Here is a 21,840-nt window from a genome sequence, read left to right on the forward strand (position 1 = left end):
AATGCCATCCAGCAGGACAGTGTCCAGACGGAAAATCAAGTGCCGCCAGTTAACAATTTCATTTTAAATAAAATAATGGTAATAACACTCTCATTAAAATAATGATTCCCTAAAACTGGAAGACTCGATGGTCACGGCGTTAGGTACAAGCTCTCCAGAAGGAATGTGATGCGCTGTGGCTTGAACCTCACCCTCAAAATAGGATTACAATGAACCAGATTTATCCGATCCTGAAGAAAGAAAACTTCAATATGTTTCTGCCTGGTCTCGAACCAGGGACCTTTCGCGTGTTAGGCGAACGTGATAACCACTACACTACAGAAACCTGACCTGCCACTAACTCTGCCTTTCATTCTGGTAAATGAGAGGGTGGACGATAGAGAATTTGCTGTGGCAATAGGAGGAGAAACTGAAATGTTCTTTTCAAAGCACGTTCTTCTCTATATTTGACGGGTCTGGACAGAGGATTTAAAATTCGGCCATTTTGCTTCTCCCACTGATGCTGGTCGACTCTCTGAGTTTCTTCGACAGTGTGTGTATTTAGCTTGAATTTGCAGCATCTGGAGTGTCCCTCTGTCTGCATTTGTATAGAATCTCATGCTGTAAGATCTTTGGGGAAGTCCAGCCGGCTTCATTGTGGTGTCCATGCAGCTCCTGGTGTTTACTCCAAGACCAAATGCCAGGTTAAGTTTCTGTAGTGTAGTGGTTATCACGTTCGCCTAACACGCGAAAGGTCCCTGGTTCGAAACCAGGCAGAAACATATTTTGAGTCTGCTTTCTTCAGGATTGGATTAAATCAATTTATTCAAAATTAATCCTAGCAATTGCTCCATCAACAATCCACTCTCCCCAACTTTCTTTCCTGCGTTCTCTTTGTGAGTTTCAACTATAACCTGAACGTGCATGAGATTGTCTGGTCTGGGAAGGTAACCTGGTCAGTACTTGGAAGGGAGATCGCCAGGAACGCCAGGTGATGTAGGTTTCTGAGAGGGGCGCTGGACAAAGTGGCGACTCTCTGTCTGCCTTAAGGTAGAAAAAGTTCATAAATTTCATGTTTGTTACATTCTAAATATAATATTACGTGACAATAATGGAACCTTTACCTATACCTATGGTATAGGTGTTCCAACAAAGACCATTTTTATCCCCAATAACATCTATTTTGAGGGTGAGGCCAAAAGTAAAATTGAGCAACAAAATATCACATTCTTTCTGGAAAGCTTGTGCCTAGCCCTGTGATTGATCGTCTTTATCCTTCATGTACACAATATCACTCCCTTTATCTGGTCTAATGTAAAAATGTTATATTGTGTATATGAACGATAAAGACAAATTATTTCTCTCCATAGATGTTGCCTCGATATCTGAGTTCCTCCAACTTTTTATTTTGCTCAAGATTCCAGCATCTGTAATGTATGTGTTCCTCCCTAACCTTTCTTTTTAACCACTATTCCACTGTACATGAATTTAAGAGCGTCCTTCTGTGTACTCTGTTCATCAGACACGATTCAGATGTTGGTTTTCGATCCTGCATCGGGAAATATTCTACTCCTGGTGCACTTTTTCGTCTTTCTGACTGGTGTCGGCTTGGAATTTGTCCGAGGAAGAATTCCGTTGGAAGGAAGATGTTGTATTTCCTGGACACGCCGACGCCCATCTGTTTATGTGGAGGAGCGGGTGAAGGTGGCCGAAGAGATCCAGGGGTATGTACGGTGTACTCCGAAGTGCAGCAGGGGTGACTTCCTCCTTCCAGACCAAAGGTCACCATTTACACCTGTGCACGTATCTATATAAAAAAAACCACAAATGTTGCAAATGCTTCATCTTGATCAGAAAAATAATTTCCGCAGGAACTAGAAGAAGGCGATTGTAGGAGTTGTAAAACAATTCTCCAGACCTGCGAACAGATGAATTTTAAAAGAGATGATGGCCATGGATTGCTTATCATCTGTACTTTGAAAGCAGGGTTGCTAATCCCATCCTCGTCGGCAGCTATTGGTTTGGATAACTGGTTTTCGTTAATAAATTGACCACATTGTTATCGGTGACTCCAAATGGCACATCTGCCGGGATGTTTTTCATGAAAAACGAATGCTGTTCGTTTATCAGCAAATTTGGTGGAGTAGTATTGGAATGAAAGTCGAAATAAGTTGCCAGAAAAAAATTGTTTTGCTCTCTCAATCGTTCTTCTGTCAGTTCTCAGCCAACGGATGTGAAAAAGAGAGACCTCTCAAGAAGGAACAGAGTGCACATTTTCGAAAATAAGTGAAACTGATCATCAATGATTGTTCATAAATTCAATGTGCGAGAAAGATTTGTCCTGAAATGATCCCATTCGTGGGACATTGGGTAAAAAGTGAGCTGCGGGAAAGCGTCAGCGCGTCAGTGCCCCCGACTCGTCCAGTCCCTCTTGCTTCACGCTCTATCGTCAAATATATAAATTCATCATGTTTTTGCGTTTCTCATGCGATACAGGGCACTGGCAAAGGGCAGGTCATTGAGTTAAATTGAATTGGTTGTTGTTTTCTCGGTATGTATACCGAGATACAATGAAAAGCTTCTTTTATAATGTTAGCTAATTAGACATTACTGTATTCACGATATTTCTAATCTGTAGATATCTTAAAAATGCCTGTATGGTAAATTATATTTGGTAGAAAATTGATCAAAAGGCATCAATGAATAACTCTGCAAATTCCAAATAAGGAAGATTTAGTTAAGATAGATAATTTTAGCCAAGGCAAAAAATGATTCCAAAATAATTTTGAAATTGAAACCAAATACGTAATAAATAATTGAATTAGAAAAGGATCATGCCGGTCCTAAAAATGAAGCTAAAGAATAATTCTGGACAGATTTCAATTCCAAATCTACCCAGAGTAGATGATCAAATTTTTCAAAGTAATAAATACAAAAAATAATAAAGCGAATATTAATTGCCCAATAGTAAAATCTCAAATTCAGTAAGCCCATACCACCATCTTTCTTAGGTTTCTGTAAGTGAATCTTATTCAATCTGGCCCCCTTACTATTCCAAATTTAAGATGAAGTCTTAGAATCCAATATTATCAAAATAAGATTTAAAAAATGAAAATTGGGACAGATTGACATAAGTATAAACATGTAGGTAATGTTATCGTGTTAACAGCATTAATACAACCAGACAAAGACAAAGTAAAAGATTGTTTCACAAATCTAATAAAGGAGAAAAATTGAAGTTAAACAAATCTTTCAAATTCCTAGGGATTTTTAAGGTCTATAAGATTTACTTGACACTTTGTTCATGTTAAAACCATTTCAGAAGAGAATAATTGTACTATTTTTATTCATATTAAATATGAGATCAGTCCCCATGGATATGATTCGACACACATGGGAATTGGAACTTCAACTAATATTATTTTCTGAAACATGGGGAAAAATGACTAGACTAGTTCATATTTCTTCACTTTGTGCACATCATTCTTTAATACAGTTTAAAATAGTTCATAGGGATTATATGCCTAAAGATAAACTTGTTTGCATCTTTTCCAATACGAACTCTACTTGTAATAGATGCAATACTGAGGTGGCTTCATTGACTCGTATGTTTTGTTCATGTCCCATGTAATAAAAATGTTGGAAAGATATTTTTAAAACTCTATCTATGATGCTAGTTATTTAATTACAACCTGATCCCTTAACTGCTCTTTTTTGGAATTACAGATGTAGATTGTTTATCCACCTCTGCATATCGAGTTATATATTTTTCTACACTAATAGCTAGAAGAGCCATGTTACTTAAAAGGAAAGACTCTGATTCTCCTAAATTATTTCAAAGGCTTTCTCATGTTGTGTGCTTATTAAGTCTCAAAATAAATCAGAGGTCATATTTTAGGTACAGCTACTAACTTTGAAGAAATATGGAAACCATTTATTCATTACCTTCATGGGATATAATTTACCTTATTCTATGAATTAACTCTTCATTTCCAGATGCAATATAATTCTTGCTGTTTTTGTTACCTGTAGCTGTTTTAAAATTATTTGACAGATACTCAGGATAGGGCACTCAATTTAAAAAAAAAATTCTATTTTATTATATATTTATTTAGTAGTTTATTTGGTTTTTATATATAATATTATTATTATTTCTTTATTTTTGTTTTCTTTGATGGGAGAATTATTTCTAATATGACTCATTTTTACTCTTTGGAAATGATATGATACTTATACTATATAGACTTGGACATACCATTTTAATTGTGTTATTTCTATTCTCCTTATATTATGAAATATTAATAAAAAAATTGGAAAAGAAATAAAAGCTTGTCTTTCTGTGTAATTGAGGAAAATCAACCCATATTTACATACATCAGGAAGTGCAATATTTAACACAAGAAAGTGTGAAGTGATGAGAGACAAAGTTCAAATGAGTGGGAAAATTAAAGTAATGAAATGCCAGATATCATCCTTTACTTAACATGAGATGTTCATTTTAATGTGTGATAACAGCAGGGAAGAAACCGATTCCCAATGTGTAGTTTGAAATTGTGTGTATTAGGCCAGACCGAAAGGAGTGTGTGGGGTGGGCGACTGAGATAGAAAAGGTAACGGTTCCATTATTGTCATGTAATACTACATTTCTAGAATGTAACATACATGAAATTCTTTAACTTCGCCACTTTGTTCAGAGCCCCTCACAGACACTTTTAGCACCTGGTGCTCATAGGTGGTCTCCCCTCCAAGTACTGACCAGGCCATAGTCTACTTAGATTCTGAGATCAGACAATCTCAGGCGTATTCAGGCTACTAGGTTTATGGGCTCTTTAATGTTTGGTCAGATTTCCCGAGTTAGCGGGAAGTACAGACTGAATTGAGTGTTTGTATGTTTGTATGTGTGCTCACAACTCCACAGACCCATGCCACCCTGGATGGAGATGTCCTCAGACCAGGATGAGATATATACAGACAGTGTGTCTACAAATGTTGATAAGATATCTTAGGGACTTGTCGAATTTCCTAAGGGTTTTTTTTAAACTTTATTTGTAAACATTTAAAAACAATTTAAAATCAATAACAACAGCAGAACAAAAGATTTTCATACAATATAATAAACCCCCTCCCTCCCCCCCCTCAGCCAGATCCCTCAAGGGGAGCAAAAAAAAAACCCATAAAACATATACAGTATTTTAAGATATTTCCAAACCCATATATTTTAAATAAGATGACAACAAAAATGTGTAATTATCATATAAATTATGTTATTTTCTCCATATATATATACACAAGATCTCAATTCATTATGCCAACATACTATATTAATCTCTATATTGTCTTTCCAAATAATTGCTACACATTTTCGTGCCACAGATAATGCCCGACGAACAAATGCAATTTGAAACTTATCCAACCCCAAGCCAGTCAACAAAACCATAAAACCCAACAAAAAAATCTCTGGATCTAATGGTAATTTGATTTTAAATAATTTCTCCAAAAAGGACCTGAAGTTTTCCCAAAATTGTTTTACCCTATCACAAGACCAAACTGCATGCAAAAAAGTTCCAATACTTAACCCACATCTAAAACAAGAATCCAAATGACTAAATCCATATATTTTCAATTTCTCAGGAGTCAAATATAACTGATGCAAAAAATTATAATTAACCAAACCATATCTTACATTAGTCAATTTAGTTACCCCTTCATGACACATAACCTCCCAATCCTCTTGAGGGATAACACAAGTTAAATCACTTTCCCATTTATTTCTAGATTTCTCCAAATTCAGCTTTTCCATAGTTTCCTGTCACAATTGATGCATATCTGAAATAAAACCTGTTTTTGGTATAAAGGAAATCAAAGATTCAAATTTCGTTAACTTGGGTAAACTCATCTCTTTACCATAATTATCCCTTATCAAAGCTTTGAATTGATAATACAAACATATCAGTATGAGAGATTAATTCAAAGATCCAAGCAATGTTATTATGAATTGGGTGAGAGGGCTCATAAAGTAATTTGGCAATTAAAAACAGAACAAGTATCACAAACTATTAATGCAGTTAAAAAGAAATCAATAGTTACTTATAAACCTCAGGAAATTTATGACCAATTTTATTCATTTTATCAGAAATTGTATACTTCTGAGGGAAAACAGGATGATGGTTCTTATCTAAGTTAAATCTACTGGTTTTATGGGAGGATGACGTAAAGGAATTGAAAGTTCCATTTACAGATTTTGAGATAAAAGAAGCTATACAAGAGATGCTGAATGGAAAGTCGTCAGGTGATGATGGATTTTCAGTGGAATTTTATAAAGTATTTTATGAAGATTTATCTTTTATATTTAGGGATGTATTGCAACAAATAACTGAAGATCAGTCACTACCAGAATCTTGTTCTAGTGCGATAATTACAGTGATTCCGAAGAAAGATAGAGACCCATTGAATGTAGCCTTGTATTAGCTAATTTCTTCATTAAATGTGGATTATAAAATAGTGGCTTAAGTATTGGCGAATAGACTTGCTAAATATTTACCTCAGTTGGTACATACAGATCAAACAGGTTTTATTAAGAATAGAAGTGCGTCTGATAATATTCTTAGATTGATAATGTTGATCAGCACATCGAGACAGCATCCCAACCAACCAATGATGCTTGTGCTTGATGCGGAAAAAAACTTTTGATAGGGTTGAATGGAATTTTCTATTTAAGGTGTTGGAGAAGTTTAATTTCGGCCCTTTTTTATTGGTTGGGTTAACGCATTGTATAAAAATACGGTTGCCAGGGTGGTGAAGAATGGTCAAACTTCTCTGCGATTTAAACTATCGCATTCAACTTGACAAGGTTGTCCATTATCACCAGCCTTGTTTGCACTGGTAATTGAACCATTAGCTCAGACAATTCAACAGAATGATAAGGTTAAAGGGATAAGAATTGTAGATGATGTATTGATTTATTTGACACATCCAGAACAGTCTTTGAAATATTTACAAGAATGTTTGGTTCAATTTGGGGAGTTATCTGGGTATAAGGTGAATTGGGATAAGAGTGAGATTTTGCCAATTTTGGAAGGGTATTATAAAGTGTAAAAATATTATAAAATTAAGATGTTCTGATAAAATTAAATATTTAGGGGTAATTGTGAATGCAAATGATCAATCTTTATATAATTTAAATTATATACCCTTATTGAAAGAGATTAAAATGGATTTGATTAAATGGAAGGATTTTCCATTAACATTAGTAGGTTGAGTAAATTGTATTAAAATGAATATTTTCCTCATATTCAATATTTATTCTAGTCAATACCATGTTTACTTTCAAAGGTTTTTTTTTTCAGGATTTGAATAAGGTGGTGAGGAAATTTTTATGGAGGGGAAATTAGCTGGAGTAGCTTTACAGAAATTGACATGGAAATACGCATTAGGTGGACTTCAGTTACCTCACTTTCAAAATTACTATGAAGCTGCACAGTTGAAGTTTATTAGTAGAATGGTGGATATTAATCAGCCTCCTAGTTGGGCTAAGGTGGAGTTAGCTTGTATTTCTGAATTTGATGTTCATCAGTTTATATATATTAGTGGAATTTGAATTTATTGCATGGATATGATATGTCAGTATTAAAACATCTGTTAAAGATGTGGGTTAAAAGAAATTAGGCTATAGGATCAAAGGGTAAATTATCAATTCAAACTCCATTATATCAAAATCAGTTTATTCCCTTTTCAATGTTTAATAGGTATTTAAAGATATGGTATTTTCAGGGTATAAAAGTGATTCAGGATTGTTTTGAAGAAGGACAGTTTCTTTCTTTCAATCAATTGAGGGAGAAATTTGATATACCGGTAAATTCTTTATTTGTGTAATTTTCTAAGGCTTTTGAAGACAGACACATAAATTATCTAATATTTATTTGCATCTCCGCAACATTTAAAATTATGTTGCACTTCTGCTATCCTCCCGGAAGGGTTGGCGGTATACTCACGGTGACAACACAATAACCACTCCTGAAGGGATAACGTACTGATGAGTTAAAATCGCCAACAACCTGTCCAGTAACATCGATATGACAATCCCGAATGTGCACTTCAGTTGGATATCCGACCGGTTCAAGAAGGAAGGATGCACATGAATCTGAGAGAGAACAGCAACCTGGCAGATAGGTTACCTCTTGCCCGGGTGGGTTTAAACCAAATTTGAAGCGGGTGTCAGCAGGTAGGAGATCCGAAATTGGTATGGTGTTTGACGAAAGAAAGTTTAATGGGAAGGAGAAAGACGGCGAACAAAGAGGATTCTTGATTTAAAATATGCACATTTTAAAGCTAGATGCAGACTCTAAGGTGGAGGAGCCCAGAGCGTTGTTACACACATGTGACGGGGTTCTGCTTGCCATCACGGAATCTTGCTTCAGAGAGTGGTTGGACTGACAACTCAACATTGTCGGATGCAGTGACTTAATAATGACAGAGGAGTAGGTGAAAGAGAAGGGGTGTTGCGTTAAGGAAGATACCGTAGCAGTGGCCGAAGGTCACATAGCAAACGGGTCAGCTAGTGCGCTGTAAGGTTGATGCTGAGGAACAGAAAATGCATGCAAAATACTACAGGCCCCCAAATCCTCAACGGGTCTTATAGGAACAAATTTGCCAAGAGATTGCTGCAAATTGCAGTTCAAATAAGATTATCAGCGAAGGATCTTTTAAATTTACATGTATTGAAGAGGAAGTTAGAACGTGAAAGATTTAGAGGGGATGGAATTTCCCATGTATGTTCAGTAAGTTTGTTCCGGCAACAAGTTATAAAATCCCACAAGCAGATGGCAAAGTTTGACCTATTCTTGCGAAATTGGGACGATTAAACGGACGAGTGATTGCTATTGAGAATTTGCCTTTTGGACCAGCGACTAGTTATGGACTAGTTATGGCAAGACCACGAGTTAACATTTGAATTGGGGCAAGGCCGTCTTGAAATGTATCAGACATAATTAGCTCGAATTACTTGAAATGGGTTGTATGTCTGAAGAGGAAAGTTCAGGAAAAGGAATGGTTTTTAAACGTGTGTTAAAAAGGAGTGCAAGGTCAGACGTGCAACTGACTGGAAGCTTTTCTGGCGAAGGACATTCAGAATCACTTCAAGAGCAGAAAGAAAAATGCGGATTGCAGCAGGTAAAAACAGTCGGGATCAAGCCTGGGTAAATTTAGACAACTGAAGAGCAAGCTGAAAAGAAATCAAGAAGGTACAGAAAGAACAGGATACCACTCCGGCAAATAACATCGACGGTAATCTCAAGAGATTTTATATAAAGAGAAGATGGGTAATCAGAGAAAAATGCAGTTAACTTTGAATAGAGCCTTAGGTGATGGTCAAGTTCCTTCACGACTACTGCTCTGATTCTATTATGCAGGCTGACTTGGAACTTGTTTCAGCCAATTGCATCAGTTCATATTACAGTTGAGGAGATATTGAGAAATCACCTGGGTCCTGGCAGATATATCCAAGCGTACTCTGGGAGGGCAACGCGCAGATGCCCTGACTGAGATTTGTGAGTCGTTACTGAGCAGAGGCGAGGTGCCAGGAGACTGCAAGGTGGCAAATATCGTGCCTTTGCTTAAGATAGGCTGCAGGGAAAAGCCTGCGAAGTGCAGGCCAATGAGCAGATTTGCAGTTGGTAAGTCACGAGAGACTATTCTGCTGGAGTAGATAGGGCACGGTTAACGAAGCAGTTAGCGTCACGCTATTACAGCGCCAGCGATCGAGACATGGTTTCGAATCCTCCGGTGTCTACAAGGAGTTTTATACATTCTCTCCGTGTCTTCGGGGGGTTCCGGTTTCCTCCCACCCTTGATTGTAGGTCAATTGGTTGTCATTGGGCGGCACCAGCTCGTGGGCCGTAAGGGCCTGTTTCCGTGCTGTATGTCTAAAATTAATAGACGCGCGGAACGGACAAAGGGTGATTCTGTACAGTTTGGATGATTTGTAAATGGGAGGTCAAGTCTTACAAATCTAAATGAGTTATTTGAAGACATGACGAAGAAGGTTGACGAGGGTGGAACTGTACAACAGCAATTTCAGTCAGAACCATTGTGATTTCCTACTGTGCGGATCTTTATCCACATTGGATATGTATCCTCACGGTAGGCAGCTCTAGAAGTTTGTGTCGAACAGTATCCAAGATGAAATAGTAGAAGAGATAGAAAATGTTCTTCATGGTAGAAAAAGTGAAGATGAAACGCTGTTTCTTTTCAGAAAGGAAGCCTGAGATCACTGCTGCGCCAAATGGTTTGGCAAAGGACACTGTTGTTTGTCATTTATATTTAGATTTATTTGGATGCAAACGTATATGACATAATAAATAAGTTTACAGGTGGCACGGAAGTGACTCAGATTGTGGATATTGTGGATGCGAATGATTGCCAATAATTGCAGCTGGACCTTGATCTGTTGGGGAGATGGGCAAAGGAATGTTAATGGGATTTTAGACTCTGAGAGGTGAGGCGTTGCCCATTGGGAAGTGTAACATCGTTGGACCAACAGAGTAGATGGTATGGATGTGAGGATTGTGGTAGAGGGGAGTGATCTAGGAGTACATGTACATTGTACAGTGAATGTGCAGCCATGGGTGAAAAGGGTGGCCAAAATGAATTCGGAACAATGGTCATCACTCTTCAGTGTTCTGGGAATGGAAGCAAGGAGACGTAGGATGTTCGCGAGACCCCATTTGAGTTTAGTTCTGGTCAGCGTGCTACAGGAAGGATGTTATCAAGATGGGATGGCTGCAAGAAATTAACAGGATACAAAGCGTCAATGAAAAGGAAAGATACTTCCACCACCAACCGGGTCAAGCACTGTTGCAGTGTTGTAGGGTCCATTATGGAAAATGATGGTTGCGGGGCAGAAATGGTTATTAAGCCCATTAGTGCATCTTTGCACAATTCTATGCTCCTTCCTGATCGGATGAGGGAGAGAAGGGTCTTTCGGTATTATCTGCCTTGCATTGGTAGCGGGACATGAAAGTAGTGTCCATGGGGAGGGGCATTTTTGCGATACACCAAAGAACAAACAATACAGGTCCTTCGGCCCACAATTCCCTGCTGACCCATGTAAACCTCCTGCAGGATCAATCTAAACCTTGTCTCTTTCAGAGCCCATAACACTCTAGTCTGAGCTGCATTCACAACTACGGTATCATGTTCTGATCTGAGTCAAGAACCTCCCACGCTGTGCTGTGATGAATGCAAGAAATAAATGTTCGACGGTGCGTGTATAAAATTGTAGAGAGACGACGGGAACATGCCGAACCCTTCGTCCTCTGAGAAAGAAGAGATTCGGTTAACTTCCCTGATCGTCGGGTCCACGGCTTTACATAGGTCCGGTTCGTTAATCAGTACTTGCACGTATCTCTTCTGCAGTAATGCTATGGACAAGGTGTGCTCTCTGTCCACTTTCCAGATGTCCGTGACCATCGTCTTCGTCTCTTTGACCTTGGTAGAGGGGTTATTATTTCGGAACATGGCAGAAGACTTTCAATATAGCTCTTGAATTCCATTCTCCTAATTTTCATTTAAATTGAATAAAATATTCGCATCACTGAATGAAAAAAAGTATTAAAAATCCTTGATATTGGGAAATATGTTGGAAAGATAGAATGTATGGAATGAACATAAAACTGGGGGACAAGATATAAGGGGTGTAAAACGATCAGCAGTGTCGGACTCTGGCTTTAACTTACTCTTAATTTTAGTCTATGTGTAGTCTGAGTCCAGCGCGTTCTTTGAATGAAGTGATAGGAGAAGGTATTCGGTTCAACAGTCAGTTTATTACACAGCACAGCACAGCACAGCACAAGAATAAAACTTAACAGAGCTCTGGGTCAGTCTGTTAGTTCATAGGTCACCTGCCAGTGAGCTACTCCCCGAGACTGACCCCTATTGTCCAGTTGGCACAGTTTATATAGGTCAATCTTATCACACAGAACAAAAGTTGTTTTCCCTGCTAGATCTTTTTGCATAAGGGTTATCACAAGTCATCTCCTGTTTTGCAGATTTCTGGGGTGTAGCATTCCCATGTTAATCCTCCAGGCCAGACTATCCTGTTGTTTAGATCTGAAATTAATTCATCCCCAGATATTTCTAATCACCATTTGGTCCCTGTCTGGCCAATTTCTGCTGTTCTCTTTAACACCTCCTCGTGCCTTAATCTTCCTCCTAGACTGGTTTTCCATTCCCTTTGATTCTTGTGGGCCATTCTTTGTTCTGATCTGGCCTGTGTCTCCTGTGCTACTTCCCACCTCCTTCAGTTGAGCATTCCTCCTAAATCGTTTTATGCATATCCTCTCCCTGTATCTTGGGAGCAGCCAATTTTGTTCAGCCAACTTTGCTCCATGCTGTGACAGCCACTTAGCCACATTCCTCTTTCCCTGACTCATGCAGTACAAATGAACTTATTGATTAATCATTTATTTCTTACTGTTTTAACCCCTAGATTCCATGCAGTAAATATACACTTATTAATTTATCATTTATTTCATACTGTTTTAACCCCTAGATTCCAACAGCAGACAAGGGAAGAAATGAGTAAAATATGAAAGTCTGCAGACTGTGATTGTAATAAAACTATAGAAATGCTGGAGAAATTCACCAAGTCGCGTAACGGCAAACGATGGTACAGATATATTACCGACGGTTCGAGCCTGCTCCTTTAAGAGGATAGACGAGGTGGCCGAGAGGTTAAGGCGATAGACTGCAAATCCATGAATCTTATCCTCGTAGTGGGTTTTGGTCAATCGGTTGTTGTGAACGATTTTATTCAAATAGGCCCTTAATTCCAACTGTTATACATGTCGTAGTGATTGTTTGTCATGACAAGGGATCTAACAACTGTAGTTATTCAACAAATTTGGTGGAGTGAGTTTGGAATCGAAGTAAGAATAAGATGCCATAACGATCTGTTTCGCTCCACCCCTCCCCCTCCACCCCCCATTCTTTTCCTGTCACTTCACACCCAACGGATTTGAAACGGGGAGACATTCAAAAAAGGAAGAACCAACATTTTGAAAAATAAGTGACACTGAACTCTTTCAGGACTTACTCCCACTAATGAGAGCTCACTGATTCTGTGTGCATGGCCATAACAGACAGAAGAAAACTGTGGCAAAGAAGGTTCCATTCGTCTGATATTGAAACATACTGTGTTCATGCCGTATTTTTGTTGATTGCCCAAGCGAAATATTATGTGCCGTTACTGTCATTTACATGAGGTAATAAGGCCTGGGGCGTAATAACACGTACTTTGGCTCTAGTTTAAATTCAGGAAAATGAGAAAAGTTGTGGCAATGGGAAGGGTAACAGGAATGGTATTTTAAAACTAGGTTCTCCTCTATGTTTCACTGGAATGGATAAATGATTTTAAATTCCCTCATGTTGTTTCTCCTAAGGATGGTGCCCGCCTCGTTGATTTTCTTCGGCTTTGTCCGTGTTTCGCTTGAATTTGCAGGAATTACGTCTCCTCTGTCTTTAGTTTCTCTAAACCGCATCCTGTAAGATTTTTGACACCGCCCTGCTGGTTCCCTTCAGCTCGTTGTTGCAAGAGCGTGTGGTGTAAGTTTGCCAGGTTCGCCTCACTCGCGTTCCAGTTCGATGCTGGGCAGAAATAAAATTTGAGCATCTGCTCCAGATTATCTTCCCATCGTCCCATCTGCCATGAAGCAGCTGCCCTAAGTACTTTTTGTGAACAAAATAGTGCAGTGTCTTCACTCTTCTCTCCATTGTCTCTTGGTAACTCTTGTGTTCCATCTCAACTTTCCCCCTCTCCGTTTCTCTCTCCCAATGTTTTCATTTGGTGGAATTGTTTTTAATTTGTCTCAGTTACATCCTCTCCAACTCGGATCAAAACCTCCGTCTCTCTGAAGGGGTCTGCAGAGGCCGGTCAGAATGGGGGATTGGATTTTTCTGTTGTTGTTGAGACGACAGCACGGTAACAGGCCCTTTCAAGACCACGAGCTGGTGCCGCCCAATTACACCTAATTGAACGGCAGGAGAAGCCCGGAGACTCTGGGGAAAACTTTTGCAGACACGGGAGAAGTACAAACTTCTTAAGGACAGCGTGGGATTCTAACTTTTGTCGCGATCACTGGCGTTGTAACAGCAATGAGCTCATCGCTACGCTAATCGTCCTGCCCAATGTGTTCGTGAAGTTTAAAGACTCGCCCTTGGCTCAAGGAAAAAAATTCACTCTGTGGAATGCAGAAAGGATAATATCCTGGTGGTTTGGGCAGCAAACATGGTCCAAAAGGTTCGACTGTTCCGTGAAGGAGAGCACTTTCCAGTTGTCCCATCCGCTCTTCTCGTTGCAGTATACACAATTCGTCTCTGGAAGCTGGCTTGCCTATTCACACAGAATAGAAGAATACCCGGGTCGGTGAGTCCTTTTACACAGCTTGCCAGATTCATGAAGCAAAATGGGCGGGACGTCAACAGCGTTGACGCCTCGCGTGATGTTGTGCTGTGTTGAGAAAAGAATCAGATTCAGTAGGTCTGGACACAAGAGTTTGAAATTACACGTAGCTTTTATTAATTGTGTATTGCTTAACTTTCTCCCACACTCTTATAAATTGTGCGCACGTGTGTTTTATTCCCGTAACGTTTTCCCACTCTCCTTTACAAATTGTAAGCGTGTCTTTTATTCTCCTTAAAAAATTTCCACGCTTTTCTACAAATTGTGTATTAATAAAAACTCCGTGTGGTTGCAAACGCTTGTATCCAGACCCGCCGAATCTGATTCATACAGGTGGTGCTGACATTCGCGCACTAGGCCTCTCGTAGGGTCCCCTGCTCTACTCGCCGTGCACCTATGACCATGCAACTTTTCTGGACTCAACATCATGACACCATTTCCCTTCCCGTTTCGATACGGCAACACTGGTCGCTCCTTTTAGACTGGCCCCGCATCACTCAGACATTAGGCACTGTGAGAGATGGGAAAATTGACCTAAAATTATGAACATGGAAGAAACTAAAGTTCATCAGTAAAATGGCTGAAACCAGTTCAAACAGGATAAGTTTGGGGCTTAGGATGCAGGAAAGCAGAGTCAGCACGATTAACATAAGAATCTTCTATCCTTTGTGACAAGACCATAGGACTAAGATAAGGAATGGTAAGGTACAATAGAATGTAGGAAGTTGAGGTAGTCTGGATCAGATAAGGGTCTCCTAGCCCTGGACAGAAGTACCAAGTCATACATTTCTAATTAGCTAACCATACACAGATTTATACATATGAAATTAGCCAACCCTAGATAGAATGAGTCAACTCTGCATATTAAGAGACTGTAGCCCAGAGAATCAGGAAGGTGTGAATAAGGACAATGACATGATGGGGCACCCACAGGATACCCCCTGGTCCTCCAAGTGTACTGAAACTGCACGTAGGCAGGAAGGATTACCTATGCCAAACCCATCCAGGGGGGCAGAAGAATGTAAGGGGGAGGGCATTCTGATACTGAAATTGACTGTATAAAAGTTGGGTGAGCCCCAGTATATGTGTGTATTCCCAGGGTAAGGGGAAGCACCCAACTTTGCATTGTTGTAGTAATAAATGTTCTTTGTTCTCAATTTTTGTCTCGAGCAATTTCTTTAAAGGTACTTTAATTTCTAACAAATGGGGACTCGTCCGGGATCACACTCCCTCCACTGACAGAGTACCCCGACGACGAGAGTAGGTGCACCCCGGCTGATTCAGCTGGACTCACGGGCGACGGGTGGCTGGTCAGTGGAAGAAGCGAGTGATATCCGAGAAGAGGCATTGAGAACAAACGGCGGAAGGACGCGCGCTAGAGCAGTACTGCCAGAACTCGGTAAGAGTATTTTACTTGTTCCTAAGTATGGGAATAGCGGGCAGTAGAGATGAGAGTCCTGACACAGGACGTGACCACCAGATAGCTACGTACAGCCCGCTTGGGATGATGTTATCTGAGTGGGGCACAGGAAAGACCCGCGGTAAAGACAAACTGACGACGGTCAGGTATTGTTGTAATGAATGGGTGGGATACCCGGTTAAAGGGAGCTCCGTGTACTGGCCAAAATTCGGATCCGAGGATGAATGGATGTGTGAAGCTTTGAACTTATGGCTCTATCAAAACCAGAAAGACAATGTTGAGAGCAGGGAATATGCAGCCTGCTGGCTCAAGGGATCCATTGAACAGCTGGTTTTGAATGAGAAAGAATCCAGGGATAAGAGAGAGGAGGAACCTCTTGTCCCTGAATCACAGGGTTGGGATGTGTTACATTCCCTCCCTCCACCCTATGTTCCTCCTATGCCGGCTCCTATCTTTCCTTCCCCTCCTATGACCTACCCTTCTGCACCTTCCCCACCTCCCCCACCACTAGAGAAGAGAGAAGAGAGCAGGAGTGGTATGATAACTTGCTCACAAAGCACTCGATTACCACCTCTGTTGGCAGGAGAGAGAGGTAACTTTAATTCAGAACAGCGTGAGACTCTTCAGGAAGAAGGCAGAACCCTTTGATTCATTTCCCAGGGAGCAGGAACCCAGACCTAATAAGCCAGAAACCAATTGGATGAGACCACTGCGGGAAGTTCCCATGAGAGAGGGTCTCGGTTTCGTAAATGTGCCCCTGACCAGTACTGAAGTGTGTAACTTTAAGAAAGAACTGACCTCCCTGATAGAAGATCCCCAGGGATGTGCCGAACAGTTAGACCAATTTTTGGGACCAAATATATATACAATATGGGGGTCTCGACATAGAATCCCCAGCAGGGGAACAATTGGTACTAACAGGTTTTGTTACCAACTCAGCCCCAGACATTAAGAGAAAATTACAAAAGACAGAAAATTGGCATGAGCAGGGAATAACCCAGCTTCTACAGATCACACAAAAAGCATTTGTCCAGACATCTGAGGATAAGCAGAAAGCAAAGGCTAACATTTTGATGCAAGCAGTTAAAGGAATAGTAGATGAGTAACATGAAAAAAAAAGGCAGGGACTGTGTGCCAGCTCCTGAATGTTGGGAGAAGTGCAGGGAGTGGGAGAGTAGAGACCAGAGATAATTTCATAAATCACGACTTCCCACTTCAGTCACTGACCAATATTGATTAAAATTCATGCTAAAAATTAAATGTCATAAATGATCGTTTTTCAATACTGTAGAATTAGCGAATTTAACTACCAGTTAATTCCAATTTATGAAATAAATTGTATTTAAAAGTGATTTTGCACAGGGAGTACCTGAGAGTTGAGTGATGTTATAACATTTGCAGGGAGAAATGTTTGCGCAAATAGGGTGAGTTCTATACATCTTAACTTTAAGTGTATGTGAGATAAAGAAAGGATCTGATGTGTAAAGTGGCTGGATCAGCCAGTTGAAGGGGGAGTGTGCATGTCCCTTTAAGTGCACTGTGGCACTTGAAATTGAGGCTTCAGGCTCTTGTCTTGCAGTTAGAGGTATGGAGCCCTATCAACACATTTAATACATTTCTTCTACACATTCAGCAGTCAAGGTCCGTGAGTTTAAAGATCACCCACCTCTGGAGAATAAAGATACCTCTGGGGATTCCTATGGGGATTCCTATAAGTTTAATCATTCATTTCTCTGGTGCATTTTCCTCTGGAGTGAAATTAATGCCTCAGCACAATTTCTCTGTATTGCCGCTGTTATTTAATTCATGATAACTTTCCCCCATTCATCAGGTTTATATTTAAATCCGGTAGTGCGGAAGTTACATTGTAAATAATCACGGAGGTAAATCCTGCGCAACTGGATTCAGCTTAATGGAGAAATAAACCTGCGAACTGGTCTATGGTGGTGTGTGAGTACTGCAATAGGTGGAATATGATTTAAATTGGTGGCATTGTTCAGAACAATTGGGTGCATAAGAATAATAATATCATTAAGAACTCACAGATCTTGTACCAGATGCTATTCAGTACATCTTGACTTAAGGACTGGAGAAATTGGCATGTTAGAATGAGATTGGCATGGTACCAATATTTCTTGATTCAATAATGACTCCACAAGCTCCAGGATTCATGCAGCAGAACTTTTAAGTGGAATATAATAGAAACTAGCCTGTACTTAAATTATTGTGTGTGCAATCTTCATAAGAACATCTTTTAACTTTTTTTTGGTGCCTGTTTTACAGACTGTTTTAAATAAGGCCAGCTCCTGTGAGCTGTGGCACAAGGCATTTTACTTAAGGCAGAACTAAAGGTTGAATATGTTTCAAGTTCTCTTGCAGGGGCTCTTGTGCTGCAATGTCTGTTATGTACTCACTCTAACAAATTGGAGGGTTGTGCCCCATACAGACAAGCAGCTCCAACTGCATTTTAATAAGGTCTAACATATTCAAAACCCATGCAAATATGGTTTGTGTTTCATTTTACAATTTTTACACTAACACAAAGGAAAGTCAGATTGTTACAAAGTGCCGTAATTTAACATTTTTTTTCGTTTCTTTAATGGTTTATTCAGTTATTGTTGTATTTTACTTGTCTTTTGATTATTCAGTTATTGTTGTATTTTATTGCAGTTTTCAATGAGCTTGACATTTATTGTGGTTTTATTCAGTTCTTATTGTATTTTATTGCAGTTTTCAATGAGCTTTACATTTATTGTGTTTTATTCAGTTCTTATTGTATTTTATTGCAGTTTTCAATGAGCTTTACATTTATTGTGTTTTATTCAGTTCTTATTGTATTTTATTGCAGTTTTCAATGAGCTTTACATTTATTGTGCTTTATTCAGTTCTTATTGTATTTTAATGCTGTTTTTAATGAGCTTTACATGTATTGTTCATTGTTGTTTACTAATTTCTTTGGAATATTGTTCGTTAATGTTTTAAGTCCCCCTGGAATAGGGGCAGCAGAGGTTACAATTCAGCTCCTTTAGAATGTAGACAGGGCATAGATTTAATGTATAGTCATAATGGGATATAAGGGATCCCAATACGGACCAGGGGAATTAAACAGCTTTAGTGGAGTACATCTAATTTGTATCATAGCCTACACAGGTATTAAAGACAGGAGTTTTGAAGCGATAGCACAAAGGACATGGTGGGACAAAGACAGACAGAATGGTAGTCAGGATTGTACATGTAACAGAGAGAGAGAGAGTTAATACATATGCTAATGTACACAGACAGGCTGCAACTCACAAGTTCAATGATATATATGCTAATGTTAGCAGACAAGCTGCAACACACAGTTAAATCACAAGAAACAATCCCCCCCTGCTTGGTCACTTTTCATCACCCCATGAAAGGGAGCACCAGTTTCCAACAACGTGAGCTGCTTGACACTTTAATATCAGGCTCCAAACAGCCTTCGGAGATCGGTGGCCCTAGGGTTCGGGGCTGAAGAGGACATCAGATACGAGCCACAATCAAACGGAACCGCCTGACTACTGCTACTCGTTCGCTGCTGAAGGCAGCGCTTCTCATAGACTGCTACTCGTTCGCTGCTGAAGGCAGCGCTTCTCATAGACTGCTACTCGTTCGCTGCTGAAGGCAGCGCTTCTCAGAGACTGCTACTTGTTCGCTGCTGAAGGCAGCGCCTCTCACAGACTTCGTCGGGACAACACTTACAAAGGTCGTGTGCTTCAAAGACACTGCTTCAATATTTCAACGTATGGGATGGACTAGACTCTTTACTGAGAACTGGAGCCTGATACTCCAAACCCTAATAAGCAGCTGGACTCACTCCCCTGACCTTCATGGTGCTCCCCTACCTAAAGACTTTACACAGACATTATAATTCGGTTATTGACCAGCTGGGTAAAACTACACCTTACACTTGAAAGATCAGTGTTACTGATCTAAAAGAAAAGTGAGGAAAGGGGGGGGGGGGGGATCAGTCACACTGACACTAGTAACCAAAGATCAGTAACACTGATCATGGTGAAAGATCAGTATTACTGATCTAAAAGAAAAGTGAGGATTGTGAGAGATGGGAAAATTGACCTAAAATTATGAACATGGAAGAAACTAAAGTTCATCAGTAAAATGGCTGAAACCAGTTCAAACAGGATAAGTTTGGGGCTTAGGATGCAGGAAAGCAGAGTCAGCACGATTAACATAAGAATCTTCTATCCTTTGTGACAAGACCATAGGACTAAGATAAGGAATGGTAAGGTACAATAGAATGTAGGAAGTTGAGGTAGTCTGGATCAGATAAGGGTCTCCTAGCCCTGGACAGAAGTACCAAGTCATACATTTCTAATTAGCTAACCATACACAGATTTATACATATGAAATTAGCCAACCCTAGATAGAATGAGTCAACTCTGCATATTAAGAGACTGTAGCCCAGAGAATCAGGAAGGTGTGAATAAGGACAATGACATGATGGGGCACCCACAGGATACCCCCTGGTCCTCCAAGTGTACTGAAACTGCACGTAGGCAGGAAGGATTACCTATGCCAAACCCATCCAGGGGGGCAGAAGAATGTAAGGGGGAGGGCATTCTGATACTGAAATTGACTGTATAAAAGTTGGGTGAGCCCCAGTATATGTGTGTATTCCCAGGGTAAGGGGAAGCACCCAACTTTGCATTGTTGTAGTAATAAATGTTCTTTGTTCTCAATTTTTGTCTCGAGCAATTTCTTTAAAGGTACTTTAATTTCTAACAGCACTTTCAGGGAAAACTCCCGACTATAAAGGAGGAGGTTCCTTGCCCTTCCGGCTAAAGACGAACCTTTCTGAATGCGCCGTGGTCGGCTCCGAGATGCTTCCCCATCTGACCCGCTGCAAGTGGCTGGTTAGGGGCGGGCTGATGATGCCATCTCCTTACTCAGCCCTCATCCTCCATGACCCCCTCAAGGCAGGAGCAGCAGGCGGGAACCGTCGGGGCAGCGGGAGAAGTCAGCAGGAGCAGGCGGGACAGCGGAAGCCCTCGGGGCAGCGGGAGCCTTCAGGGGGCGACCAGTGCGGGCTGAGACAGCCATACCAGCCGCTTCGGCCTTCGGGGCTCTTCTCCGCGGGTCAAAACGCGGAAGAGCAATGGCCGTCTTCCATACCCATAATCCCCGACGCAGCTGGAACTGTTCTGGGAACCATAGAGCGGTTCAAGCTGTGAGGGCGATTATGGGCAGGGAAGACGGCCATTGATCTGAGGCGTATTTATGGAGGGTGGTGCTAGGCACCAGTCGCCCCGCCTCCATTGGCTCTGGAGGGCGCGAACAGGTGCTATGAATGGGATGCTGGTGCAGCCTTTAAGGGCTTCTGTCTGAAATGTAAGTTTTAAGTATTAGATCCGCTCTTGCAGCCGTCCTCCAGGTGGAGGCCTGACATGAAATGGCCTACTACCTACCTTGGCGGAATAAAGCCGGGTAAATTCAGACTCCCCATTCCGCTTTAGTTGCTTTCACACAGGCAGAAGAGCCGTTCAAAAGGTGAATAATAGCTGGCATTTATCGTCTTTGTAAAAGGAGTCTTGTGCTATAGGTACACGTTGATCCAGGCAGCATCCCTGGGAACAAATGGTCAGTCCTGTGTTTTAACCTTTTATAGCTTACCATTTTCTTCCGTGAATGAGGCCCAAAGAGCGGAATTCGCGTCTCGTGTTCCCTCCATCGTCCATCATTTGATATGTTATTGTACTTGTGGCCACCTGAAACCTAATTGCGCTCTTCTGTATTGCACTGACAATAATCTCAGGAAGTTTCTGTAGTGTAGTGGTCATCACGTTCGCCTCACACGCGAAAGGTCCCTGGTTCGAAACCAGGCAGAAACATTTTCAACTCTAAGCGTTTTTGCTGGGAAGTGAGGGTGGGGGCAACTTAACTGAGAAGACAAGCAAGACAAGGTCCATGACGCCAGGAAAGCTGTACACCCTATATGAAATGAAGG

At 40.5% G+C, this 21,840-nt stretch overlaps 3 non-coding genes across 3 annotated transcripts; 2 read left to right on the forward strand and 1 right to left on the reverse strand.

The window, feature by feature from the left end:
* Positions 1–252: 252 nt before the first annotated feature.
* Positions 253–325, reverse strand: trnav-aac (transfer RNA valine (anticodon AAC)). The gene has a single exon. It is a non-coding gene; the product is annotated as a tRNA-Val (tRNA).
* Positions 326–688: 363 nt separating this feature from the next.
* On the forward strand, positions 689–761 carry trnav-aac (transfer RNA valine (anticodon AAC)). The gene has a single exon. It is a non-coding gene; the product is annotated as a tRNA-Val (tRNA).
* Positions 762–21,651: 20,890 nt separating this feature from the next.
* trnav-cac (transfer RNA valine (anticodon CAC)) lies at positions 21,652–21,724 on the forward strand. The gene has a single exon. It is a non-coding gene; the product is annotated as a tRNA-Val (tRNA).
* The last annotated feature ends 116 nt before the right edge of the window (positions 21,725–21,840 follow it).

The sequence above is a fragment of the Narcine bancroftii genome, chromosome 5, assembly GCF_036971445.1.
Source record: "Narcine bancroftii isolate sNarBan1 chromosome 5, sNarBan1.hap1, whole genome shotgun sequence".
Taxonomy (NCBI): Eukaryota; Metazoa; Chordata; class Chondrichthyes; order Torpediniformes; family Narcinidae; genus Narcine; species Narcine bancroftii.